The sequence below is a fragment of the Rhinolophus sinicus genome, chromosome 4 (assembly GCF_057876585.1).
Source record: "Rhinolophus sinicus isolate RSI-liver-muscle chromosome 4, RSI-T2T, whole genome shotgun sequence".
NCBI lineage: Eukaryota > Metazoa > Chordata > Mammalia > Chiroptera > Rhinolophidae > Rhinolophus > Rhinolophus sinicus.
In genome coordinates this window covers 108,447,479-108,475,331 of record NC_142504.1, presented here as the reverse complement: position 1 = coordinate 108,475,331, position 27,853 = coordinate 108,447,479, and the positions used below count along the sequence as shown (strand labels likewise).

Genomic DNA, 27,853 nt, shown 5'->3' with positions numbered 1-27,853 from the left:
TTGCTCGTCTCTCTCCTCTATGGGACCGTGAGCTATGCAGTGTCCCCAGCAAGGAGGACAGAGCAGATTGTGAGTACATGTCGGTTGGTTGTATGAATGAGGTGCCAGGATAGGGCGGAGGCAGGAAGATCAGAAGTTAGCACAGCTGTCCAGCCGAGGGGTGCTGGGAGCTCAGATCAGAGTGATGCAAGTGGTGATGGGAGAGCAGGGGCAGTTAACTAAGAAGACCAAACAGCAAAAGGACCTGATGTTCCCCGAAGCAGCAAGGAAGAAGATGAAGCCAAAACCATTCTGAGGATGGCTTTACGAAGTGGATTTGTTTCTGCGCTTGTTTTCTCCACTAACCCACGACGACACCAGCAACGCTTTTATGTTACTGAATTAACCATGGACCTGTCTAGTTCTTGGGAACTAAGCTTGCCCAGGCTGCTGTGACCTGTGATGGTGCAATAAAGGGCAGGCTCCTTGAAAGACCAGCGTGGAGGGTCCCTCAGCCCGTTCTGTTCGGAGTACTCACAGCCAGATGAGCAGGCCACTCGTAGCATGAGTCACAACACATTTATCCCAGTTCTCCATGTGCCCCCAAGCCACAGGTCTTAGTTAATTTCGAGTTAGAGGCGACTCTTATGGGGTCAGTGTGACTCATAGGAATGGGACATAAGCAAAGCGATGGGCTGAGTGGTTGTAAGGTAATAAATTTTTAAACTTAACTGAAATAGCCCAAGTCTGAATTCAGGATACTGGTTGCCTCAGCAACAGAGAGGTTAACGCAGCAATAAATTGTGGCTGGTCTTATCAAATAGAGCTGTTGCCATTTTATCAAATGGCATCAGCTCCCTCGATGTTAGCTGCTAAACACAATTCAGCATGGAGAAATTATCAGCAAGTTCATATGAAGAGAAAAAGAAGACTAGGACCAGGGTCCGAACTCCAAGCCGGCTTGGGGCCTCATCTCAGACAGTTTAGAGAGCAGACAACCTCGGTCCCAATCTCCGTGCTTCTTAATTGCGTGACCTTCTGAGCAGCTCACCTTGCCTCTGGGAGCCTCAGGCTGCCCTCTTTAAAGGACAGATATTGTAAGGCAGGGAACTGCCATTCATGAAAACACTAAAAACAGGAAAATGTTCGACAAAAAAAGTATCTCGGGAAAACAAAATTAGTTAAGGAAGAGCAACAATAAAGCAGTACTATTTTAATAGGAAATACCTGTCAGCCAGCAGTTTAGATGAATGACATTATCTGAACAAAAACCCACATCTTTACCCACTGTAAAATGTCATTTTATGTTAACACTCATGCCTGACCTTTGGAGAATGGGTGTAACTAACCGAGGTAAGTTAGACATTATTGGCAAGGTCCTAGGTGGAGATTCACTGTAGCGAAAGTCCACATAGGCTGTCCCTGCAGCCGTTCCCTCAAACGGACTTTGTCCCTATAGGTGGAAGTGGGTGTCTGATATGTTTGCCTGCCCAATACATTTCCCCTTCTTCCAGCAATAGCCCTTCAATTTCTTTGTAGGAAACCACCCCAGAATAGGTGGGGTTAATACGTGACTAACAGCTCCCGAACCAAGTTTTAAGCCAATCCGAAACAATGACAGTCAGTGCCTAGGATTCCTCCCTGGGAAGTTCTGTCTGCTGGGTTTCATCTTGGTCCGCTGTAGACTCTGTACTAAGTGGGATTATCCTACATGACAGAATCTGACGTAAAAAGGAGCCAGCTCAGTGAGCAGCCGAGCCACCAGAGCGACCAAGAGACCAAGTCCTTCCGAGCAACAGAATTCAGCCACGCCAGAAGCTACAGCCGCAGTTGTGGGAGCCATTACGGTTTCTCTAACCACCAGCCTCTTTCAGTTGGGTTCTGTAGTTGCAGTGAAGAGTCCCACCTAACATTCCACAACTTGGGCAGCCCAACAACCTCTGCCCTGCCCAAACGAGGGCCGTTTCTCTTCTTTTCCTCACAGCTTCTACTTCTCCTCACTTCTGACACAAACCCCTCAAGAAGAACACAGGCCAGGAAGGGGGCTGCCTGGAAGGAGTTCCCACTTTATTCCCTACCATCCCGGCTACCTACTTGGAATACAGGTGGGGAAAAGTCACAGTGACGATAAACACAAATTTAATCTCAATGTATAATATCCAACCACCTCATAGATCTCTTTCTCTCTCTTGCTTTCTTATCATTGATAAACTTTCTATTTTCTTCCCTGTCCATTTACACCTCCTTCCCAACAGTCTTGTTTTTAAGCCAAATTAACGCACGCATCACTTATTTGGGGCCCCATCCTGTTTGGCATCATAAAGCACCATCTCTCCCCTTGGAAAGCTCAGGTGTAATGAAGGAGAATTTGGAGTTAGGAGAGAGTAAGCGAGGGAGCCTGGATTCAGAGGACAGAGGGCAGGAAAAGCCAACATTTTGAATTTGAAGAAACTGATAGTGCCCCTGGGAAACAAGGGGGGAAAGACCAACACGCGAGGGGGAGCTTGGAGGCCGTGGGACAATCACATGACAGACCTTTCAGCATAAGATTCTGAAGGGGGAGATTTGAGAGTCCACTAAATTATTGAATGTTTTCATTAAACAACGCCTGGGACAGGATCTAATCTGACACAGAGACCTCCTTTTAGTTAAGTAAAATTAAATCCAAACTTAAGCCTCAATTTCACCGTTAAATAAATGAGATAACAAAGCCAATAGTTCCCACACTATGCTGGGATCAAAGCCGCCCCCAAGGTCCTTCAGGGTCTGCCAACCCTGCCAACCCCCGGGTCAGAGCTTATCTGCTTTATGAGTTCTGCTGACTCACGTGAGCTTTTCAAAACAAATATCTAAATAAGTTTGAAAACTCAAGGATTAGGTTCATTTCCCCTGTAGTACTAATTAGCGTGAACATAATTTCTTCCTTCTTTTGAGCCTAATCCGCCCCCTCCACGTAATTTTCATGAATCACGTCTGTCAACCTCCCTCTTCAGGTTCCCTACCTGCCGTTCACCAGAACCCAGATTTCTGCTTTATTTATTATTTTGCATAGTTTCTTTTCCTGCCATTGGGACATCAACTCACATTTCAAGGCTACAGACACCCAGGTCTGTCAGTTCAGCTCAACCTTTATTCTGCATTTCGGTCCAGTGTCTCTCTGCCTGCAGGACCTCTCTGCCTGGATGCTGCACTCACCGTTCCTGCAACCAGAAGGAAAAGAGAAGACATTCAAGTTACTCCATCCAGTGGCAGCTATAGGGCTAGTGCCTGAAATGAGGCTCTTGGCTTATCTGATTTAAGGTTTCCCGGTTCCCTGGTCCCCTGCATGATGGAGTGGGGCCACTTCAATGGGTGCAGGAAATGAGGGCACAGCAAGTGGACTGCTCTCCACACCTGTGCAGTAGCTACAGCTGTCAGGCTCACAGATGGAAAGTGGATCAAGACCCCGCCTTCTGTATCCTGAGACTGGGAGAGATTACGGTATATGATTCCGGTGTAGCATGACCCCATCTTTGCAAAAATGAAACAAGCACATGTGTCTCTTCTCATTTATTGAAGGCTGTTGCTGCTCTCACACATCACGACATACTGGGTGGCTGAGAAGAACCAATTTATTCTCTCCCAGTTCTGGAGGCCGGAAGTCTGAAATCCAGGTGTTGGCATATGGATTCCTTTTGGAGGCTCTGAGGGAGAAACCTTCCTGCTCTCTCCCCGCTTAGAGCAGCTGCTGGCGAGCCTGGCGTTCCTTGGCTTGCAGCTGCACCTCTCCAGTCTCTGCCTCCTTCTTCACATGGCCTTCTTCCCCGTTTCTCTGTCTCCACATGACTCTTTTATAAGGACACCAATCATAGAATATAGGCTCTAGTCCAGCATGACATGACCTCTTCTTAATTACATCTGCAAAGACCCTATTTCCAAATAAGGTCCCATTCTGAGGCCCTAGGTTGGCACACATTCTGGGGGAACACCATTCAACCCAGTGCATCACTCTTTAACATGTGATATTTTACATTTATTTTGCAATTTTCCAGGCCTTCCTCCCCATCCATGCAAATGTTCCTGCTATAGAAGTTCCATGAAGACTGGGGATTTTTGTCTTTTCTTTTTTAAAAAAAATCATCAGTGACTAGAACAGGTGCTGGGCACTTAATAGATACCCGGTAAATATGTGTTGAATCAGTAAATGAATGCATCATAGAAAAATCGGTATTTTTAAGGCAAAACACTGCCTGAGGGCATCGAGACGGAATTCCCAGGACTGAGCGCTGGAGCGTGACAACGGCGAGAAGTAAGGGAGATGAGCAGGAGCAGCGTGGGAAGGCAGAGGAGAACCAGGATATTGCGCGGTTCTGAAAACGAGGTGAAGAAACTGCTTCCAGGAGGAGACAGCATCATCCGTGTCTGGTAGATACGTCAAGGGGAACGAGGACTGAGAATGTAGCCACGCTGTTGGCCATTTTGGTGGAGAGTTGGAGGCAAAAACCTGATCAAATGCACAGAAAATCATCCAGTTGGGAACATACTGAAGTGACAGTGGTTGTCACTGGATGGCTAGAAATACTGCCATCATTATTAGCTTTGTTTTGCTTGCTTGTGCCTCTTTTAATGTAATGAATGTCAGCTGACTTTATAAAAATAATTCTAAACCATATATGACAAAATAGGAAAAAATTATCTGGAATTTTTCAGGGTTTACATTTTTCCCCCTAATTTATTTTTAACCTGCTTTGCTCATCCGCCAACGTGTTCATGAAATTTTTGAACGGGGCAAAATTGAATAGCACAAATTACCAACTCATATTTTTAATGTCTTGGTGCAGAATACAAAGCCTTTTATAATTTATTTAAGCAATCCACTGTTAGACTTTTGAATTGTTTTCCACAAAACTTCTATTGTTGAACATTTTGGTTGCTTCAACCTTGGCTGTAACAAACCAACACAAAGCCAGAATAACTGGATGAAAATAAATTAGAAATAAAGGAGAGGGTGGAAAAAGAGGAATACAACTGGATAAATTCTAGAAAAACAGACAAAATTGCTTAGAGAAATAAAAGGTTTCAAAGATGCCCCTTGGTACACACAATTTGCAAATATTTGGGGGGGAAAGAAAAAGAAAGAAAACAACCAACAGCGATTAGAGATTGTTCATTTTCAACCAAATTATCATCATTATTTTTAGAAATCATTGACTCAACCAAGTTGCTTTCGACAAAATCACGTCTGTGTCCCCTTCTGGGCCAGTGCTTATTATGTAGCTACTTGGGGAGTTGGTGGGCATCCATCCGGTGGTGTAAACGGAGTGTTTATCTAATATTTGCAAGATGAGTTTCTGAGACTCAGTCCCTTTCTCTCAAATCTCAGTGCTGGTGGTGGCCCCGACTTATTCCTGACATAGTCCACCCATGATGCAACCAGAGGGCACCACCTCACGGGTAGCGCTCAAATTCAATATCTGCGTGGGTCTCAGTCCTGGCCCCAGGAATAAATTCAGCCCTTTCTCCTCTATGTCCATCAGGCACAGTGGTTTGTGCACAAACGGGAGGAAGGGAGATGTCTGGGCTCCAGCACCCAAAACTCGCCTGCTACGTAAGAGCAATGGAGAGCCACTCTGGAAATAACTTGCTTTCTCCTGCTCCAAATCCATCCTCAGAATTGTAAGAGGATGCTTCATATTTTTCAACTGGAAATAGTCACAGCTGCCTGGGGCCACTGTCAAAGCATCTAGGGCATTGGTCTTAACTTTGACCAACATTCTTCTGAAACAAGACCGACTCTGGGTTCAGACTGAGAAATAAAAACAAGAGTGAGCAACACCGGTGCCCTTAAAGGCACAATTAGAATTCTCATTTCCCAGGAGGGCGCCTTTACTTCTGGCACCTAAAGTTGCTTAGCTGGTTCGTGAGCGTTACAGCACTAAATTCATTCCCAGGCCTGAGTCAAACCATCAGGCATTCTTTATCTCCACTGCCAGGAACAAAGGTGAGAACCCAGCCCAGGTGAGTTCTTAGAATATACTCTATCCTGTAAGAAAACTGCAGCCTGCTTTCCTCATCTCTGGACCGCATATTCTTTGTATTCTATGTATGATGCCTCTGCTGAGCCATTTGAAAGTAGGTTTCAGACATCATGACACGTACCCTAAACGCTTGGACAAGCAACCACCACAAAGGACACCCTCTGACTCAACCCCACTATCGTCACACCAAAGAAAACGAGCATTAATAATATCTAACGGACAGCCCTTATTTAAATTCCACAAGAGTCTTCAAAATGTCATGTATAGCTTTAAAATGGTTTCATCAGACATTGCCTTTGGCTTTCATGTCTCTTTTAGTCTGAAAAGTATTTGACTCAGAATAGTCCCCCTGCCTTTTTGTTTTGCCATCTTTGTGTCTGCTTCACATTGCTGCAATTTCTTTTTGAAGTCCACACCAATTGTCAGCTCTCCCATATCCAAGATTATCTGATTATTCCCTGCTAATCAGTTAACCACTCTGGGCCAGAATGCTGTACAACTGACAGGCGTACTTATCGTATCATATCAGAAAGTGGGTAACGAGAGGCCATCCCGATGCTACATTTGATCACTCTGTAGTCACTTAACAAACCCCACAGTGAACAAATCCATATTTTCTAATCACCTCTATGTGCGATAGATGCCCAGGGTATCGTTCAAAACAGTCTTCATGAACAAGAGCTTTTGAGATTTTCTTTTTTAATTCCACCCTATGTGACAAGCCTTCTCCACTGCTGTGCATGGGATGTTTAAAAAGCCTGGGAACTAGTATTGGTTACCGTTTATACAATCTGGAATTGCTTCTGTCAAGACCAAAACCAAACCAAACAACACCTTGCAAACAAAAAATTGCAAGCATCCCAAGATGTGAGTTTTTAAGCCAAATTCTAAACGGAGACAGATTGCTAAGGCCAGCAAGCATTGGGGTTGAAACGTGGCCTCTGTTCTTTTTCCGGGATGGTCACTGGTCACCTCACCTGGGCTGCTCATGTTTTTGAAATCACACCAACAGACATCACTCCTGCCAGCTGAGGAACAGGCAGCTTCCGGTCCCGGAGCAGGCTGTGGGTCGTGCTGGGTTTTTTATTTCTGGATTGCCCAGCCCATGGCTGATCAGCTGGCACTACACCTGGGCTTGAGATGGATTTGCTGTGATTCCTCCATTACCCCAACTCGACCCTTGTCCATGGTGTGATTTTCTGGGGCTGGAAATTGCTCTTCTGTGCCCCCGAGATCATTCCTGTCTGCTTGAGCTGCAGAAAACTCTGATTTTGTGCTTCATCCTGTTCATTGGAGAGCCCGGCTACAATACAGCTGCTGCTGCTAAGCCATTTACCTGGTGAGCTAGACTGTCAGCGAAGCACATGAGATGAGGGCCTTGAGGGAGACCTGGGGACAGTAAATTCCACGTTGGGTGCTCTTCTTGATAGTGCCACTAGGGCTGGTTTATGGCCCTGGAGCCATTCCCCTGGGCAAGTTGGTATGACCTGTGTCAGATACCTGCCTATGAAGCATATACTACTGTGTTTCCCCAAAAATAAGACCTAGCTGGACAATGAGCTCTAATCATCTTTTGGAGCAAAATTAATACAAGATCTGGGCTTATATTATATAAGACCCGGTGTTATGTTATATTATGTTATGTTATGTTATGTTATGTTATGTTATGTTATGTTATGTTATGTTATATTATAGATCTGGTCTTACATTATAGTAAAATAAGACCAGGTCTTATATTAATTTTTGCTCCAAAAGATGCATTAGAGCTGACTGTCTGGCTAGGTCGTATTTTGGGGGAAACACGGTATATGCTAGGCACCCTGCTAACTCCAGCGCCCTCAAACCCAGCAGGAAAGGCTGGCCTGGCAGGGGGTTCACAGTGGCTGCACGGGCTGTTGGGGGACCTCAGCAGCACCTACAGGTCCAGTGGCAAGAGACAGGGCAGCCGCTGTGGTGGCCAGAGTTGGTGGTATGCACACACCTGGCTACGGGGCCAGCTGCAGGGGCTGGTTGCAGACACACACATGGTGGCAGGGGCAGGGCCAGCAGCAAGGCCCAGGGCCCCCTGTGGGTGCCCTGGCAGTTGTGAGGGGCCTGGCTATCAATGTGCACGCATGTGGCTGCCATAGAGGTGCACAGAGGTGCAGGCTGGTGATGGCAGTCAGACCAGCAGGGTGCAAGGACGTAGCCGGAGGGGTTAGTTGCAAGTAAGTCCTGCAGTGCAGACCAGTGATAGGAGGCAGGGCCTGAGCTGGGCCCACAGCAGCTGCAGGGACCCTGGCCATTGGCACGTATGCCTGTGGCTGTAGGATTTTGCCATGGGGGTTGGGCCAGGGGCACGCAGGTGCACAGCTAGAGGGGCTAGGTGCTGGCGAGCTCAGTGGTGAGGGCCCGGGACAGGAGACAGGGACAGACCTGGGCCCCCAAGCAGTTTCGGGGACTCTGGCTGTCCGTATGCCCTCCTTTGGCTCCAGGGTCTCCCCGTGGGTTAGTGCAGGGCAGTGGAGGCCGGCGACAGGGTCAGAACACTGGGGTGCAGGTGCACAGCAGGAGGGGCTCGCCCCAGGCGTGTGCACTGGGGTGGGGTCAGCTGTTGGGGTCTAGCCTGGCGTCTTGCACTCATGCAGTCATGGAGGCGGCTCAGGTAGGGGCAGGGTGGGAAGCGGACAGGGAGGGATTCAGGGGTCTGGCATCTGGAAATGCGAATACCTGTGGCACGAAAACTGGTGACATCTGCAGAGGTCTTCCACGGCTGTGCTGGCCACCGGTCAGTTTCTTCAGGGGTAAAAGCTGCTGGGGGACTCAAACACTGCAGAGCAGGTCCCTGGGAACCACCGCAGGTGCTGCTTCGTGGCTGCTACTGGCAGCCCCTGCCCTTCCTTGATCTTCGTCATCTGTGTGTGTCTCAGCTTTGCTGGTTTCTGGGTGGAGTGAAAACAAAGCAGAACCTTTATGCGCTGCCCTGAAGGGTCGGGGAAGCTGGCCCATCACCCTGCTGTCCCTTTCCTGGTGAGGGGAACCCTGTAGAGTGGGGAGCTCCCTCCCAGAGCAGAGCAGTGCTGGCCAGGGGAATGGAAGAGGCAGGCCCAGAGAAGCCGTGAGGAGACTTCCCATGCTCCGTGGTTCTTCTCAGGTGTTTTGCTGCACTGTGTTGCTGAAGTTTCTTAAGTGGATTCCAGAGCTCTCCCAGAGCTGTGGTCTGTGGATAACTGTCTAATTGTTGATCTTAATGAGGGGACAGAGGCAGGGGTCTCCTACTTCACCGTCTGGGTCTTTCTTCATCTTTGTATTAAGAAGAATTTCAGGGTGGGGAGGAAAGAACATTTTTTTAAAAAATGTATTTTGAAATGACTAGAATACCTTCCTTCCTGAAATTTCAGATTTAAAAAAATGGTTTACAGGAAGAGAAGTAATTTGTCTGAACAAGTCTGAGTGTGTGTGTCTTATGATTTTGAATTTGATCAGAGTTTATTATGATTGACTATAGAGAGGAGATGTTATCTGTTTGGGCAGCCATTTCCAGCCTTCCAACGTCTCTTTCTAAATGCAGACCTGGTTCCGTCACGCTGATAGATATTTCAGTCCATACAGCTTCTTCTTACCCCTTCTTATTTTGGTGAGATGTACTGCTGATATGAATATGGGCTGAACATTCAATCAATAATAGTTACATAAATATTGTCAGGTTGTATAAATAGAACTGCTTTTAAGTGACTATATTTTCAGCTTCTGGCAGCAGCAACTTTAGCAAATGCTCTTTTGGGAAATGCCCTCAATAAATATTATATTTGAAAAGAGTTTGGTGAAGTTGGACTCACTGCAAGAGCCATAGAACACGGAGCTTATTTAAAGCCTGTTTTCAGCTATCATTTCCATTTTCGAGGTAATAAACCGTCCTACTCGTTGAACTTGAGATTCACCTTTCAATTAGGAATCAAATTGCAGAACCAAAGGACAGGCTGGGAAAGGTGGAACGCTGAGGGGTCGTGGAAAGTCAGACATGCTTGGTTTCATCATTTATAGGCATGAAAGCTTCCAGTCCTTTGGAAATCCCCCTGGCAGTGTCTGAGAACACACCAGTCTCAAAGCTTCTCCGGATTGTGCTCAGGGAGAGGGAGAAAGAGAAGCAGGAGGGAGGGAAAGAGCGAGAGAAAGCGAGCGAGGGATTTTTCTTTAATTGCATTTCCCCTGGTTTTTCTTACACTACGTGAGAAAAAGGTCTTCACGTGACAGAATGAATTAAAAAGGCCTGTGTTTATCCTCTTTGGCATTGGCTGTGAGGGAAGCTGAATGGAGTGGTGGTGAATAACTGTATAATTGAAATTGCCTTGCTTTTGTTTTACCTCAGGAGTGGCTTGTTGTGCAGACTTCAGATTTATTGAGACAGATGACACCCTTGTGTGTAAATCACTTTGTAAAAGTAAATCAGGCAGTTTTCCATAATTCCTTTAGATCCCTGGGGTACAGTTTAATACACTAAAGCAATAACTCACTGTTAAGTGGGAACCTTGGGGTGACTGTTTCCTGGGGAATCGTCTTCTCGTTGGGAGACTCCTTTGTAATGCTGCAGTCAGGAAGCCTCCCCATTTTCTGTCTGCTCTTGTCATTTTCTGTTTTCATGTCCAAAAGGCTCTAGGTTTGGAAGGTAGAAAGTCAGGTCTTGTGTTTCTGTCATGAGGAGGCGTTATCCATTCCCAGGAATGGTGAGGAGACACCACGTGAAGTATGCCACCTGTCTGGGCATTGGGTCAGCAGGATTTGCCCCTGCCATCCTCCGGCCTTTATTTGGCAGTTTGAGGGAAGGCGAACCTAGGACCCTATCACTCATGTTTGTTATAGAAGTTGGGAACATCAAACACTGGGTCTCTAAGACATTTGACTTGCATTTTTGTTTGATTTAGGATGTGGCCCTACTTTAGCTGTCTTAAACCATATTTCTGATGTGCAAAAATAATAATAAACAATTGGTCGCTTAACCTTCCACTGCTACAAGAAGCAGAATTTGGGGGAGGATAATTGTCAAGTATTTATAAAATGGTACATTGAAATTAAGAAGACCCATTTAAGAATTGGTGGCTTAAGATTATTTAAAATGTAATTACTTTTGGCCTTTGTCATTCTCTTCCTCTTTCATGGATGAAGACAGGAATTCCACAGACAGTGCCAGTTGGTGGAACCTAATAGTCAAGAAAGGGTTGGGGTGGTTCAAGATGAAATTAAATCACATGCTTGGGTAGCCTGCATTATAAGCAAGCCCCAGGCTTCATTCTCGAGTGTCTAGTTTCTGGTTTCCTTCCGCTGCAGTGGTGCCTCCTCTGCACTGGCAGCCAGTGGCTTAACTGCCACTCTGATGACCCATCTCCTGAAAGCTCTGTAATCCTTCTTTCACACCTACATTTTTCTATTTCATTATTAAGGCCACAGGATTTAGACAACCTTACCTTTCTCCTGTGCCTTTTTCTCTGCTCACGGCTCTACTATTTTAGTTTTGCATTTAATTTCATCTTTTCTAACTGACATACACATATCTATTTTAACTTAGGAAGAACCAAACATAATTTATAATCACATTGTTAATCACTTAAAAAACAAACAAACAAACCCAGATTTCAATACAATATTATAGTTTGAAGTAATTCTAGGCTTATCATTCATGTCCCAGAAAATTTTCCCGATGAGATGGAGGTACAGGCAGGAGAGGGCCTGCCGGGAGCCCCCTGAACCCTGGGTCTCCAGGTCCAGGCACCTGCAAAGAGCCACTGAGTGGTAAAGAGAGTGCCGTCCCCCTGGGGCCCAGCTCAGACCTCTCGCCTGACTTTCCTCCTGCATTCCCACCAACTCTTTGGAGATGTGGGAAGATGCTACAGCCAAAGTTTGTCCAAAAGCCAGTGAAGCAAGGAAAAAGCCAAACCTTGGTGGTTTTTCCCAAGTTCCGATGTCTTTAATATCATTGCTGTCCCAGGTTCGCAGGCTGTAACAACCACACAGATATGCTTTGAAGCCCAAGTGGACAATCTCCCACGATGGAAATGCTGCCAGTATTTAAGAGGAACAGATTTTTTATTAAGAGGAAGAAAGTTGCCGACACCCCTCAGAAGGTCTTCAGCATCAAGGCGTTGTGTGAAGATCAAGCCCCTTCAGCTGGGTTCTTTCTGGGGGTGTGCAGTCCCTCATACAAGCCCACACTTATACCCTCAGGGATTCACCAGATAATCCCAGAAGCCACTGGGGTTTTATTCCCCCGGCTCACCGTGCGTGTGGGACCAGCAGCAACATGACTTCAGCAGGCCGGACATGCCTGGTGACATCATTCTTCGGTGTCAGCAGAGATGTTAGCTGGAATTTGGTGCTGTTGCTGCATTGGAAAAATAAACCAGAACTTTCCGACTGGGAGTGAACAAAGATCTGTGGAAGCCTGAATTGCTTTTAGATCTTTGCAAACGGTGATTGCAAGCCTGATATTTTTCTAATATCTAACAATAGTAGCACTTTCCAGAATTGCCTTCCTAACATTCGTAGAAAACTATAAATAGTCCTCTTAATATGCAGAGAAGTAGGTATACGCCGGGTGTTTCGTGGGGGAGGGATGGAGCTGTAATTCCCACCTATTTCAGAAGCTTGACAAGCACATTCTTTTCTTTTGCCTCCTACAGATTCCCCAGGCCTTCCCACACTCCCATCCTCCAAGCGACTTCGAGACAACCGCTCAGGTTGTCACTGTCGCCTAGAGAAATTCCCAGGCCTTCTTACTTCTTCCCAGATAAAGCTCAAGCCAGGTCCTTCTGGGAGACGTGCTCTACCCTTTGCTCTAGGAGAGGTGTGTGTGGTGGGTCATTTGCTCCCTTGTTTCTGTTCTTAAAGACTCAGGGAGGTGGGGTGAGTGAAGGCTTCCCAGTGTTACTTTATTGGGGCTAACTTTCCTTGATTGCCGGGTTTTCGTGCCTAGTTACAAAACTATTGATGTGTGAATCTTGCAAAAAGGCTTTCTCCACAGTTTGGATTAGAACCTTGACCAGGAATGATTTTGAACTACTTTTAGGCTGAACAATATTTACAGTGGACTCATCGTCTTCTGGAATCATATTTTAAACCATTTGGCCTCTAACCTGCAGCCCTCGATGTATTCTAAGTCACATCTGCAAAGGCACCTTGGCCCTGACTGTTCCCAGCCTGGGCATGGGTTGGAAAGCAAGCAGGATTGGGGGCGGGGGAGTGTCAGGAGCCTCTGGGCCTCCTCCCTAGGCTGACACAAAGGCCACTGTCTAACCTCCTGCGTGCTGCTAGGAACTCTGTCAGGCAGGTCAGTCCCGGGAAGACTCCCAAGAAAGTTGGGGATCTGGGGATGTATTTCTGTCACTCAACTCGTCCTACCACACCTGGAAGCCTTTGTCTCCACAGCAGTAGACATAGCTGGGGTAATACATTTCCAGTCCCCAGCTTCCTGGGGAAGCTGCCTGGCATGGGTCTGGTCTCCCCTCCTAGCCCTCCTTTCCAGTGGCTCCCCTCTCCCTCCTTACAGAAAGAAAGCAGGCTTCTCATGGGTGCTCCAGATTGTAAAAACTAGAGTGCCAAGCCAAGGGCAATCGGACAGTTTCATATTTAATCAGGCATCATACACTACTGTCTCCACATATTTCTGTTAAGGGGAAGCGCAGCTTCAGGGCTGAGGTTGTTATCCAAGGTAGGTGTTGGCACTGTTTTAAACATCTCTCTCTTTTATCTCCTAACTACTGACAGAGCTCTGGCCTCAGCCAGGAAGCAGGCTGGAGGGAACCTGGCAGTGGGGGCGGGGCTCTATGCTCTCCCTTGCTCTCTGTGAAGTGAGCTGTTACCCTGGAGACACATCTGAACACATTCATCTGAACTGAGAAAAGGAGGCAGATTCTTTCTAACGGAAAGCCTAAGTCTAATTTGGTTGATTGATTGGACAATGAGGATTGACTTTGTCAATTCATGTATATGACAGCCATTTTCCATAAATTAGATGAGCTAAATAGTTCCTCAGACATCTTGAATAAAATAGATTTAAAGCCCTTGATAAGGTAAAACCATCTTATCAAAAATATTCGATTGATAAAGGCATATTGAAATGAACAGTACTTAGATTTTCCTAAACTTTTCTTGCAATATTGGGTGAAATAAAATGTCTAAGTGATAGATAATAGGTTTAATTAATCATCATTTAGTAAGTCTTAGCAGAGCCTGTTTGCTTATAGTTTCCCCAAACTGAGAAACTAAATGACGCCAATGACTGAATAACAAATAACAAGTCTTTTTGTAAATCAGATGGTTTCCTTTTTTTTTTTTTTTTTTTGGCTTTTAATATAATTGAAGGAGGATCTAATTGAGTTGTCAGCTGATAGTTTAATAAAAATAATTTTTGAAGATCTGAGTGCCATTGCTGTAACAAATGCCTGCTATTTATGTACGGGAACAGAGACTTGTAGAACTTACATATATAAAAATGAAAACTTGGAAGAGAATTAAAGCTGAACCCAGTGTTACTCTAATAAGCAAAATGTTCACCTATGGATGAATCCATCTCTTTAAGAGAGACATTTCCAATAACATTGCATTTTTACATGTAATAATTACATACCAACATTTGAAATATATTTACGTTGTTTTGAACAGTTGTGAACTAACAATAATTGTAGCAATAACTCAATCCAGATAAAAATGAATGCCTAGTGCCTTATGGTCACTGAAAATATAAAACAGTTTAAAATTTCAATTTATATGCATAAATTTGAGGCAGGGAGGCATGACAGAGTGAGTGAGCACTGACTCCTTTGAAGCACACAGCTATAACACTGGGCTAAAATCCGTGGGAGAAATAGAGTGGACATACGGGTTTCAAGCAGAAAAAGACATGATACAGGTGTTCCAAGATTTAAACAAGAATGGTTCACATCCTTTTCAAATGAATAATGGAGGTTTTCAACTCTTATGGTATTTAGATTTCGTTATATATATTTAAAAGAATTCTGTAACAATTTGTTTTCCAAATGCCAGTATTTACAGCCCACTGGAAAGTACATCTTTTGTGACTGTTGTGACTTATGATGAAAAATCTAAATGTCAACTAAAAAAAATGTGCAACAAGGTACATCTAGCTTTCTTTTGTTTTCATTATTATATAAACTGCACGAGGAAATTTTGAAATCCACTGTTCCAGGAGACTCAGGTTTCTTGATATCAGACAGGACAGTTTTTCTCTCTCCTTTCCCTGTGCTTCTGTTAACAGGCAATCAGCCTCCTGGGGCCACCCTGGGGCCACCTTGGGGCCACAAGGGACTGACTACACCCTCCCTTTCCTGCCACCTTGGTGTTTTTAAGTTTGAACAACACTGGAACCCCTTTTAAAGGGAACATATCGTGTGGGTTCCCATTGTTGGCTTACATTATTCCTATAGTAATGTTACTTACAAATACAAAACTTGATATTTAACCCTTTACACACTCATGGCCCTTATACATTGATTTATAAAAACAAACTGACAAATCAAAACTAAACCCCCAAACCAACACAATTAAAATTTTACTTCACACAACCGTTGATATTATTTGCTAACGCTGAATTGCTACTTTAGGGAGTATAGCACTGGTTGCTGTGGCAGTGGTTTTGTTCCATTGTTTTCCTTTCATTTCCACATGCCCATCTTCCTGGGGTCCATGGAATGACTCACTGATTGCCTCTCCTTTTCTGTTCAGCTACTGTGAAGCCCTTGAGGACAGTCAGCACAGGTGATGTCACTGGTGGTGAGACCCCTCCTTGCCCAGATCCCATTGTCCTTATCTCAACAGCCTAGGACAGTTATATGCTCCTCGGTGACAAAAAGATTATAAATATGAATGCAGGCACCTCACTCACGGAGCGTATGTAAAGTGTTTATCAAGTGACTCTGAATTCACATCCATTAAGACATTCTTAAAAGTCAGCAACAAAAGGAAAATAGGAGATTTGAAACATCCCCATTGGAAAGAACTTCTGGCCCCCGTCACATCTCGGACCTCAGAGGTCCGCAGACTCAGTTGGAGACAGGAACAGCACAAGGTTGGCTATCACCTCCAGCCTGAACAGGTGCAAATCTTACCAGTTTAGGCAGGTCCAAGAAGACACGTAGGAAAGAGAGGTCATGGAAAGTTCTTTCCATCTAATCCGCTATAAGGAACTCAGAGCCAAAGCATCCCTGAATTGCAGACCACACCTCGCACTGGTAAAGTCACCCAGGATGGGCCTCTGATGTTTGGCTTTGGTTCCAAATATCAAGAATAGCTTACCTGGATGTATGGTCTCTCTCGATCCCAACTGGACCCTCTACAACCAGATTGCTGTGGTTCCTAAGTGCCTCCTATATATCTATGTAAATAAATACAGAATAAGAGAGTAGCATGTAGGAGCTACATAGAGCATATGTTACATGTTGTATAATATATACAATTATAATATAAATATATAAAATAAGATATAGACACTGGGGCGGGGTGGGCCTCTGGTAAGCGCATCTGGAAGTCTCCAAGCTCAGCAGGCACACACTTAGTGTGTTTCTGTCCAGTGGTTTTGGAGGAAGCCAGTGGAGATTGTAGTCACCGTTACCAATCCCGAAGCGACCCTAAATCTTCGGATATTCTGCACATTATTCCCTTCCCTGTCCTTGTAACAGCAGCTTCCACGGTCAGGTTTTCCATGGAGAAAGGAAGACTTCTCAGGCCCTTGTCCATTGGTATCCCAAGACTTTAATACAGATTTTCCTTTTTGACAGAGGATTTCCTCTTAAAGATGGAAGATGCCATCTAATTTCAACTTAGAGGTCAAGTATAACCAACATCTTTTTAAGTAAAGTCATGTCTGCCCTATAATTTGTCAGCCCTTAGTGTATTTTGAAGCTCTACTATCCCGACACCCTTAGTTTTCTTCCAGCTACATTATCAAGGTCTGTATCATGTGCGGTGAGCAACCATCTCTCTTCGATGCCACGTGTAAGGACTAAACACTCAGACCTTACAATGACATCATCCTGCTTTAATTCTCACCTTTCTGACTTACTTGCTTTCTGGCTTGAGAAAGTCCCTTAACCTCTCAGAGCCTTAGCCTCCTCATTTTAAAAATGGTTGTTCAACTACTGTGAACCCTCTTGGCTTAAATTACTGAGTGAGCTAATTGCATCAGATTTTTAACACAATGCCTGGCACAAAAGAAGCACTCAACGAATAACAGCTTTATTTTTTTCTAAAATATAAATTTACTCATGGCTCTCAATGAGATTTCCAGAGCCTTTATAAGATGTAATTCCTCTCCTGTAGCTTCTTCCTGAGCCCTTCCAGAACACACACTCTATTATACACACGTCCACGCATAGTCTCCTGAAACCATTGCAGCAGGCAGACCGTACTATGTGAATTCATAAAGCAGTTTGGGCGTCAGCTCTGCTCGTAAGGAATAAGGGATGGACACATCACTTAAAATAAGACAGACGATATCATACTATTGGGCTCCAGAGTTAAATCCTGAATTCTATCATGCTTGATTAGTTCTGTTTTTCACTTTTAAATGACAGAATTTCACTTTTTAATTACAGACTTCCCAAAGGTTCTGAATTACAATCTCTGAACCCACAAGGGACAAACTTGGCTGTCTTATAGGAAGGAACTGAACTCAGCAAACACGGGTGCCAGACTCACCATGGCATAGCCTGGCTGTGTGATCTCGGGTAACCCACTGCCCCACTCTGGGCCTCAGCTTCCTCTTCTATCAAGCGAGAAGGTGGATTCCATGAACTTCAAGGTTCTAAGCTCCCAACAATCTCAAAGTAACAAGCAAAGTCTAGTCATATCCCAAGGGTAAAGTAATTAAGACGTTTACAGGGCTCCATGGTTTACAAAGCACTATCTCGGTTCCTATAACAATGCTAGGAGGTATTCCCATTATTCCCATTTTATGGATGAGACTTTTGTAATATTGAGAAATGAAGTGACAACCAAGGCTACACAGCTACTGATTTAAGAGGAGATTCAGGACATTTCTGTCTGGGATGCTGGATTTCTAATTTTTCTCTAAACTTGTTGCCATTTGATTAGAAGAGAAATGACTTTACACCTTAAATCCAGAATATGTTCTGTACTCTCATGGCTACTTGCCTATTTACATGGCTGTGGATGCTTCATTCACAGATTACATCATTCATTCATTCATTCATTCATTCATTCATTCATTCATTCATTGTCTGGTTTAACCAGGATTTATTGGCCATGTCAGTACAGCATTATTTAAAGTACAATGAGGGGACATAAGAGAACACATGAGCGTAAGTTGTTCACCAGCAGCTTGGAAAATAGCATACGTTCTCCAAGGCTCCTATTCATTGCCACAGCACCAGAACTTAGAACAATGTCTGGAGCGTGGCAGATGAGTGAGCAAATGAAACAGGCAGGTTCAATTCTGGCCTCACATAAATGGGACCAACCTCTTCTAGAAAGGTCTCCCTTCCATCACGCCACCCGACTCAGCATCTTCTTCTCCACTCCCGTTCCTGCAGCACTTACCGCATTGTAGTTGTTTCCCTTTAGTTTTAATTTTTATCAAAGTTGTATATACATAGAGTTAAAAATGAAATAATGCCTAAATCACAGCAGCCCTGAACCCCTTTTCGCCCCTCCCCCACACTCTAGTTCTAATACCTGGAGGCAACCACTTTGAACTCTTTGAGCTGTTGCTCCCAGCAATTGCCTTCTCATTATTGTGTACTATGCTTATATGGCTAGTTCTTGATGTATCTGTTTTAGATGGTATCTATTTTCTGTTATGATGGATCGCTATTTTAAATTAAATCATGCTAGCATGACTATGTGAATATGACTTATTTTGTTTCAAACACTCCATCAGTTCTGCCATCGGTCTACCTTTAATCTCACCCTAATGACCTGCCATCTCAGATATTCTAGCGAGTCCCCCTTTATTCCAGAGCCTTCTCTTCTGGAACCCTCCTGCTCCAGGTCAGCCTGCCGCTCTTCTGTCTTTCTGAAATGTCTCTTCACCCTCTTCCTGGGGTTCATCCACTCTTTCCAGGACCCAGTTCTTCCTTCTCCGTGGGTCACTCCTTCATCTTCCCAGAGCATAAACTACACTCATTTCTTTTTCTGATAGAATGAACGGAAGCAAGAGCTGCTGAGTCCTAGCGTGTCTGAAATCTACTTTGCCTCACGTCTGAGTGAGTTTAGCAGACAGCCAAGTTCTAGGTTGAATTCACTTGTCACAGGATTTAGAAGAATTGCTCCCCTATCTTCTGCATCAATGTTTAGAAGCCTGATGCCAAGCTTTTCTTCTCTCTCCTTAGAAAGCTTTCAGGGCCATTCCTTTATCTCTGTTGTCCACAGCAACGGGCCTCGCTGTGGATCAGTTCCTGTTGTGCTGCTTACGTGGTCACCTGTTTCAATCCAGTTCTGGAAAAGGCCCATTGATGTTTTTCTGTCCATTTTCTCTGTTCTCTCATTCTGAAACTCTTTATTAGTCAGAGGGTGGACCTTCAGGAATAACCTTCCAGGTCTCTTCTCTCTCATCTTTTCCATCTTTGTGTCATTTGTATTAATTTATTCAACTTTACTTAATAACCTCCATGTTGAATATTTTTACTTTGGCTGTTGTACAGGTTTTAAACTTCCAAGAGCTTATTCTTAATCCCTCGTTGTTACCACTTTATAGCACTTTATTTTAAAGCTGTGAAGTTTTCTTGCTTCTAAGGATAGTATTTGGCGTTATTTTGACATTTTCTCTCTTCCCTGATTAGTTTCATTTCCTCCAGTGTCTTTTTTGCAGTTCTTTACTGGGGGCTTCTCCATGTTAGGGGTTCTCCTGTGTCTGAGGATCCTTGGCTGTCCAGTGTTAAAGGCCCTAAAAAAGCTGATTGCAAGCTTTGTGTTCAGTGGTGGGATTTGCTGATGGCTCCTCAGAAGGAACCAACCCTGCTGACACCTTGATCCTGAAAATATATGTGCATTAGAAGGGAGAGGTTTCACACGTACTCATTGTACCACCTTTACCAGAAGTCTATCACTTCTTTATTGTCTGTGCACCACTATGCACACTTTGTGTCCAGTGCTTTCGTTTAGCTCCGCTTTGAAACCACAGTGCCTGGGCCCTAGAAAATGCTCAACAAATGTTTTGTGAATAAATAAGTTAATAGGCTGAGAAAGTGAGGGACTGACGAATGTTACTCAGGGAAGTCTTCTCAAAAGAGCTGAAAGTATTAAACAGTTGGCTCTGATATGTATTTTCATAATTCTGTTTTCTAATTTAATGCTCTAGTGAACAATTTCTCACCCAAGGACTGACCATATCAGCTGGGCTGCTCCTTCTCTCCCAAAATGGGCAGTCCAAGAGCTAGGCTGATGTCCTAAGCTGGACGATCTCACAGTTGACCTTCTGATCCTTCTCTGAGCTCTTGTTTATTCACTCATTAATGAATTCTTCCAACAGGTACCCTACGCAACCCATCACAGATATTTGTTGGGCACATACTGTGTGCCGGGAATTGTCTGGTCACAGGATTGAGCTGTGAAAAAGAGAGACAGATTCTCCCCTCTCACGGGCCTTGGGAAGAGTAACAAATGATTATGTCTAAAAGGCCTCAGTGACTAGATTGTTTAACACACAAAGACACACCTCTGGGGAAGCACAGTCTTGCTCCCTAGATGTCATCGTGGAAAGTATGATCCTGTGACTGATTCAGCGCTTACTCGCACTTGTAAGGGACAAATCCATCTCTGAGTTACTGTTACTTCATTGCAAGATGGGCAGCAGAGTGGTGCAGAAAGCTCATGCGCTTTGGCGTTTGAAAGACCCAGAATGAATGGAGTTGCTGCTGATCCAACCTGTGGCCTTGGTCTGTCACCTAACGGCCGCAAGGGGCTCACCTGTAAAAAGGTGGGCGCAATCCCACCTCATGGCCAGCCAGGTCTCTCTGAAGGAATACCTTTTCACATGTCCATGTTTCTGGACCACAATTCTTAAACCAGATATGAAAAAAGTCCCTGATATTAAATTAGATTTCCTTGATAAAGGAAAAGTCTGAAACCTCTGATAGGTTTTGGAAAACACAGTCTTGAGAAATGATTTGTCTGTTTCCCTGTTTCCATGGGAAGCTCTTTCCCACTTACCCTGCATCTAACCAGGCCTTTGTCACCAGGGTCTCTGCTAGGGTTCCATGACCAAGGAGTAGGCCTCCACAAAACTGTGCTCTCGGTGGCTAGGGACCGTCTGGTCTAGGCCCTGGGTCTTTCATTGACATTATCTAGTACTTGGTGTCTTAGGATCAGGTACAACTTGCTTACCTTGGGTGCTTGCATTTTGGAATTTGTCAATGGTCTACTTGGTTCCAGATCAAGTTTGTTGTTGTTGTTCATTTGTTTTTTGATGGCTTAGGTAAATTTTACTGGTTTTCTCAGGTCAATTTTATGTTGAGGTGCAGCTAATTAGAAAGGAGCTGAAGACGGCATGACTAACTGGATACCCCCACAGGCCTGGGGCTTGTAACACTCCACTGATAGTCCTGACCTCTACCAAAGGTCTCCTTCGGCTCACTCAGCCCTGGCCCGGTCTGGAGTGAGGACACTGTGGACAGTGCCAGCAGCAATAAGAACAGGGACACCCAGGGAGGCAATCACACCAGTGACTATGTCACACTTTTGTAAAGAGCTTACCCATTTTCTGGGATAGCCAGAACAACTTTCCCTCTCTTTCTCTCTCTCTCTCCTTCCTTTCTTCCTTCCTTCGTTCCTTCCTTCGTTCCTTCATTCCTTTGTTCCTTCCTTCCTTCCTTCTTTCCTTCTTTCCTTCTTTCCTTCTTTCCTTCTACTTATTTATGTATTTATTTATGTATTTATGTATTTATGTATTTATTTATTTATTTATTTATATTTTTGCTTGATTTCAGGTATTTGGGAACAGATGACTTAATACTTGCCAGGTTGTACATATACAAAGGTCTGACAATGAAGTTCGTGAACTCATCCTAGAAGAAGTGCTACATACCTCGCTGCTGAATATCACTATGGTCACCTACGAAGTCCTCCCCTTGGGAAGCTATGTACCAATGCCAGCGCCTAGTCCACCCTTCAAAGCAATTTTGGAACTCTTTTTCTGGAATGGTCATCAGAGCTGTCATCATATTACCCTTGATGTCCTGAATGTCATTAAAATGTCTTCCTTTCAGTATTTCCTTTATCTTCTTGTAAAGAAAGAAGTCATTGGGGGCCAGATCAAGTGAGTAGGGAGGCTGCTCCAATAGAGTTATTTGTTTACTGGCTAAAAACTCCCTCACAGACAGTGCCGTGTGAGCTGGTGCATTGTCGTGATGCAAGAACCATGAATTATTGGCAAAAGTTCAGGTCATCTAACTTTTTCATGCAGCCTTTTCGCACTTTCAAATAATAAACTTGGTTGACTGTTTGTCCAGTTGGTACAAATTTATAATGAATACTCCCTCTGATATCAAAAAAGGTTAGAACATCATTGCAACAAGTTCACGAATTTAATTGTCAGGCTTTCGTGTGTGTGTGTGTGTGTGTGTGTGTGTGTGTGTGTGTGTGTGTGTATAAATACATTTCCCCCTCTAGCCTTGAGCTTAAATATTAAAGATGACAACGCTTATTATTGTTAGAAACTGTAAGTAAAAGAAAATTTTGTGTACTCAAGCAAAATGACTTAATCAATTTCTCCTTGACTTACACAAAGGGAATGTGAAGTTCAAGGTCATGCTTTAGAAGGCATTATGTAGGAGACCTTTTGTGTCCCACATTGCACATCAAACTGACTTTTTCTTCAACCGTGAATGATATTGGGATAATTAAGATAAGTCTCTGAAACATTGTGCGAAGACAAACAGAAATTCCACTTACAGAGTTAGAAATTTTCACGGTGTTTGTTGTCAATGGATGCATTATACAGTAAATGATTGGCACGCATCATATCTATATAGTATTTTTCAATTCACCCATTTCCCATAATATAAATTGGCTCATCCAAACAGAACAAAACAAACAAAAAAAGAAGCAAGAAAAAAGGGAGCTTAATTGTGGGTATTCTCTTTTAGGAATGATGTCTTTTTAGTTGCAACTTGTAGTAAAATTAGAGGATACTGGGCTTGTTTTATGGTGTTTTTTGTTTTGTTTTTTCCTGCTGCTTTAGAGGTTATTTCAGGTTTTGACTCTGTTGAATCTTAGCTTCACTTTATCTGGGTGGTGTGAGGACTGAGAGTTTGGGAGTGAGCGCTGGGAAAAGGAAGGCAGGAGGTAGTGGAGAATCTGGCTAAAGAGACAGTAACAACAGAGGGTAGGATCAAATATGGACCAGCATGTCTACAGCACAGAGGGAGTCTTGTTAGAAATGCAGATTCTCAGGTGCCACCCAAACTCACTGAGTCAGAATCTGCATTTTAACAAAATCCCTATTAACTTGTGAGAATTGCTACTTTATGGGATATTTAAGATCAGCTGAATCAAGTATTTTATAGAAGAGGGAAGGACTTATCCAAGGTCATTGATTGGCAACATGACCACTCATGGTTGCTTATAATACCATCTGGTTATCTGTTTAACCTCTGCACCTGTAGGAATAATCCTATTTTAAATTCCTATTGTTATTTATATGTGTTTCTTTTCTTTCTTTCTTTCTTTTTTTTTTTTCTTACTGTGTTTCCCCGAAAGTAAGACTGGGTCTTATATTAAGCTTTGCTGCATAAGACACATTAGGGCTTATGTTCAGAGGGTGTCCTCCTGAAAAATCATGCTAGGACTTATTTTCCAGTTAGATCTTATTTTTGGGGAAATGTGGTAGTTAATATTGCTAGATACTTATTTTGGGGTTTTTTCTTCCCCCCAAAAAACTTTGACTTTGTTGATCTTCACTAATATATATTTCCTATTTTATTAATTTCTGCTTTTATCTTTTTATCTTTTGTCTTCCTTTGGGCTTATGCTGCTATTTATTTTCTAATTCTTAAGTTGGTTCTTTGGCTTAAGTTTTAGATTCCCTTCTTTTCTAATATAAACATCTAAGGCGATTAATTGTTCTCTACTACTTTAGCTGCATCTGACAAATTTTCATACATAATTTTTAGTTACTATTTCATTCTGAGTATTTTCTAATTTTGATTCTGATTTTGCTTTTAACACATGAATAAATTTTAAATGTTTTATGTATGTTTCCGAATGCATGGGATTTTTAAAATTCTTTTTTATTTCTAATTTAATTGTGATTAAAGATTATGGTCTGTGTGATATCAATACTCTGAAATATTTATCAAAAAGGGTGTGTTAAAATTTCCCAGGGAGACAGTGAATTTGGCAGTTTCTCTTGGAGAGTTTTCAATTTTTGTTTTATGTATGTTTGAGGTTCTGTTATTAGTTGCATTCAAATTTAGAACTATTTATATTTCTGGAAAATTGGATGCTTTTTATCTTAAAGTTTATTGAGGCTAATGTTAATATTATTACTTGATGTCTCTTTTAGTTAGTATTTCCTTAGTATATTATTTTTTTCACCCACGACTTTTAATCTTCCTGTATTATTATGTTTCAGAAGCATCTCTTTTAAACAGCATGTATCTGAACCTTATTATATTTTGTACAGACAATCTTTGTATTTTCATTTATAGTTAGGAAAGCTAGAAAACATATGTGTCTGTGTAGAAACTTGTATGAAGCCCTTTCAAAAATGGTAGCTTCCTTCTGAAGACCTATATATCCAAATCCTAGGTGTGAAACCAAAGCTGTGGCTCCCTACTCAGACGCCTCCTTGGCTTCAAGGTGAAGATCAAACAGAGCTGGAGTCTGGCTTCTGTGTTTGCTCTGCCCTCAGTTTCTGCACACTCTGGCCATAGCACATTTTTCTGTGACTATGGGCTGCTGGTTGTGGATGCTCAGGGAGCAGACACTGTGCTTGGGCATGTGCTTCACGAATGGCTAATCCTCAGCCCCGTGTGCAGCCCCTCCTGCACCCAGATGCCACTAGCGCTATGGCCCTCAGGGTTGCCACAGTGGATTCTGCAAGTACAGATTTGTTGGTCTTTCTTTATGAAAACTCACATCCAGGAAGGAGATGAGACAGCAACAGAACTGAATTCTATTAGAAAAGGTCACCCTTAGAGGTTTTGAAATGTACTAGAAACTCTAAGTACGAAGAGATTCATTGAAGACTCATTGTCATCATGAAAGTCTGAAATAATTCTCAATGTCAAATAGTGGAATGTGGAAAAGATGAAGGAGGTCACTACACACGATGACAAAATGAGTTGTTTTCAACTCTAATAGGTGCAATACCACCTTTTAATAGTAATATGTATCTTGTAATACCCTCCTTTATCCTGAAATTAAATTTATATGTAATTTAATATAATACCCAAATGCATAAATTTTTAAATTGAGGCATAATTGACATATAATATTATATTAGTTTCAGGTGTACAACATTATTCAACACTTGTATATATTATAAACGATCACCACAATAAGTCTAGTTAACATCTGTGACAATATATAGTTACCAAAATTTTTTTCTTGTGATGAGAACGTTTAAGATCTACTCCCTTAGCAACTTTCAAATATGCAATACAGTACTGTAGGTCCTTGAATAATGTAGTTTCCTTCAACACTGTTTTGTTATAACACTAATGAGATGCTATAAGAACTTAGCTTTCTTTTATAGCAATTATATAGTAAAATTGGTTTCATTACATGTTGTTTCACCATAATTCTAAGAACCTATCAAGGACTTTAAGTGAGGACTTACTGTATTATTAACTATAGTCACCCTGCTGTATATTACATCCTCATGACTTATTTATCTATTAACTGTAAGTTTGTACCTTTGACCCTCCAAAGGCATTATTTTTTTTAAAAAAAAGATATAATGGCATGACTATAATAAAAACAAGTCTAATAGAACAAAATTCTAAGCACTTTTTATCCATTCATGTCCAATCAGGAAAACAAACCACTATGGGTGTTTTAAACAAAGGTAAGTTAATGTAGGGAATTGGCTATAAAGGTTTGGGAAGGTGCTGGAAGGGCACACAGAGGAAGGCAAGGTTGTCCAGGATTAGTAACTGTAGGAACTCACCACTCCTTAGAACTGGAGAAGCAACAGGGAAAATGGTGTTACCCAGAGCCTCTGATGGCCAGGCTCCTGCCGAGGCCACTACACCTGCTGTCACCCTGTGGACACCACTCACGTTGCACACCACACTGTGCACACTACACAACCCAGAAGCCAGCAGGAAATGGCATTTCCCTGACCTTTTCCAACCTCCCCAGGACCTCCCATCGCCAGACCCACTGGAAGCCAAGCAGGAAGGAATCTGGAAGCTGTAACTTAGAGGTTTCCAGCCCCAGAGGTGGTGAGCAGGCCTTAGAAGGGGTGGACAGATTCAACAGGTAAGAGCTCCGATTTGCAAATTTTTAGGCTCCAGTACATTTGAAGTTCTAAAGAAGAAGTCAGATGCTTGAATCTGCTTTTATAGAAGTTGGGACTTAATAGACAGCTGAATAAGTGTATTCCCACATATATACAGTAACTATGGATCCAAGACGACTGTATGGATCAGTCCAGGTGGCTGTGACATGGACTTGGGTGCTGTGAGTGGCTTGGCCATTGCTGATGAGATTTTCCAAATGGTTGAGTTGACAATTCATAGTAGAAAGTGTAAACAAAACAAAGCTCATTAGTTGCATTGTTATAAAATTCACTGTATACTAAAACCATGCCAAAAAGCTTTGTTTACATGTAAAATTGAGTTCGGTTTTGAGCTGAAATTCTAAACGGGTTTTTTTTTTTTTTTTTTTTTTTTTTCCATTTTAGTGAATATCCACCAGGACATTCAAAATTGAGCTGGACAATAAACATTGTAGAATACCTAGTTTCCTGGTCCCTTGCCTTCTGAATTCCAGTCACCCGTCTTCCACCCACACTCTCCCACCCCCCCATTACTGTGACAACTGAAAATGCCCCCACAGATTTTCAATCCTTTCCTAAACGGCAATACTGCTCCGGTTAAGGTCATTGACGTAGGTGTGTATTTTGGACATGGAAATATTATGAGCTTTTGAATGAAAAGCAAGTTATAGAATGGTACTCAAGAATGATTATGCTTCATTATTTTAGAAAGTACTTACACATACACATGAGAAAAGGTTCGCCAGTATATAAACCAAAGTGCTAACAGTGGTATTAACAGTGGTATTAAGTGTTAACAGTGATATTGATCTTTGAAGAATAATTTTTTTCTTTTGTTTCATCTGCATTTAAAAATGTGTCCACCTAAGAAATTTTAAAAATGTTTTCAAGAAAGAAAGAAAAGTAGGTCAGGCCAGGTAAGCACATCAGTGAGATACTTCTTGGCTCGTAGGATCAGTCAGACCTCACATCTGTTGAGTGGCCATGTGCTCGACACAAGTACCTGATACAAGCATTCGCTCAAACTCTGGTTCTACCAGAAATGCCACCTTCGTTCATGCACACTGACCACTCTGTGGTGCTCACTGTTCCTTAGGGATGGCAGAGCATTCCCTCCCTTAGATAGATGCCACTGGTCCGAAATGAGTCATGCTGTATTTTTTGGCTCTTAGAGCACAGTGTTTTCTTTAAGAATAGGAGCCCCCTCTGATCTAAGCACGCTGTGATGTAGAAATAATCCACCTTTACACCTGTACCATAAGTCTCAGGTATGAATCCCAAGCTGGGAGACCCAGTTCCAGGCTCGGACAACCACTTCCACCCATGGGCCAAGCCACAGAGGGGCATTGGCGAGATGCAGGGAGATGGGTATGTTCTATGCTGGAGCTTGTGGTAGGCCTGGCCCTGG

General features: G+C 43.1%; 2 long non-coding RNA genes across 2 annotated transcripts in view; both read right to left on the bottom strand.

Annotated features, from left to right (window-relative positions):
• The window catches only part of LOC109446218 (uncharacterized), a 41,903-nt gene extending 31,272 nt beyond the window's left edge, over positions 1–10,631 (bottom strand). The window contains exons 1-3 of the long non-coding RNA XR_016021188.1: positions 10,490–10,631; positions 8,706–8,917; positions 3,064–3,179 (exon numbers count right to left, since the gene is read on the bottom strand). This is a non-coding gene — a long non-coding RNA (uncharacterized LOC109446218). The remainder of the gene's footprint in view (positions 1–3,063; positions 3,180–8,705; positions 8,918–10,489) is intronic.
• Positions 10,632–11,045: 414 nt separating this feature from the next.
• LOC141573056 (uncharacterized) lies at positions 11,046–12,593 on the bottom strand. Its single transcript, XR_012498623.2, has 3 exons — positions 12,247–12,593; positions 11,908–12,028; positions 11,046–11,173 (listed from the first exon to the last, which is right to left on the bottom strand). It is a non-coding gene; the product is annotated as an uncharacterized LOC141573056 (long non-coding RNA).
• Positions 12,594–27,853: the final 15,260 nt, after the last annotated feature.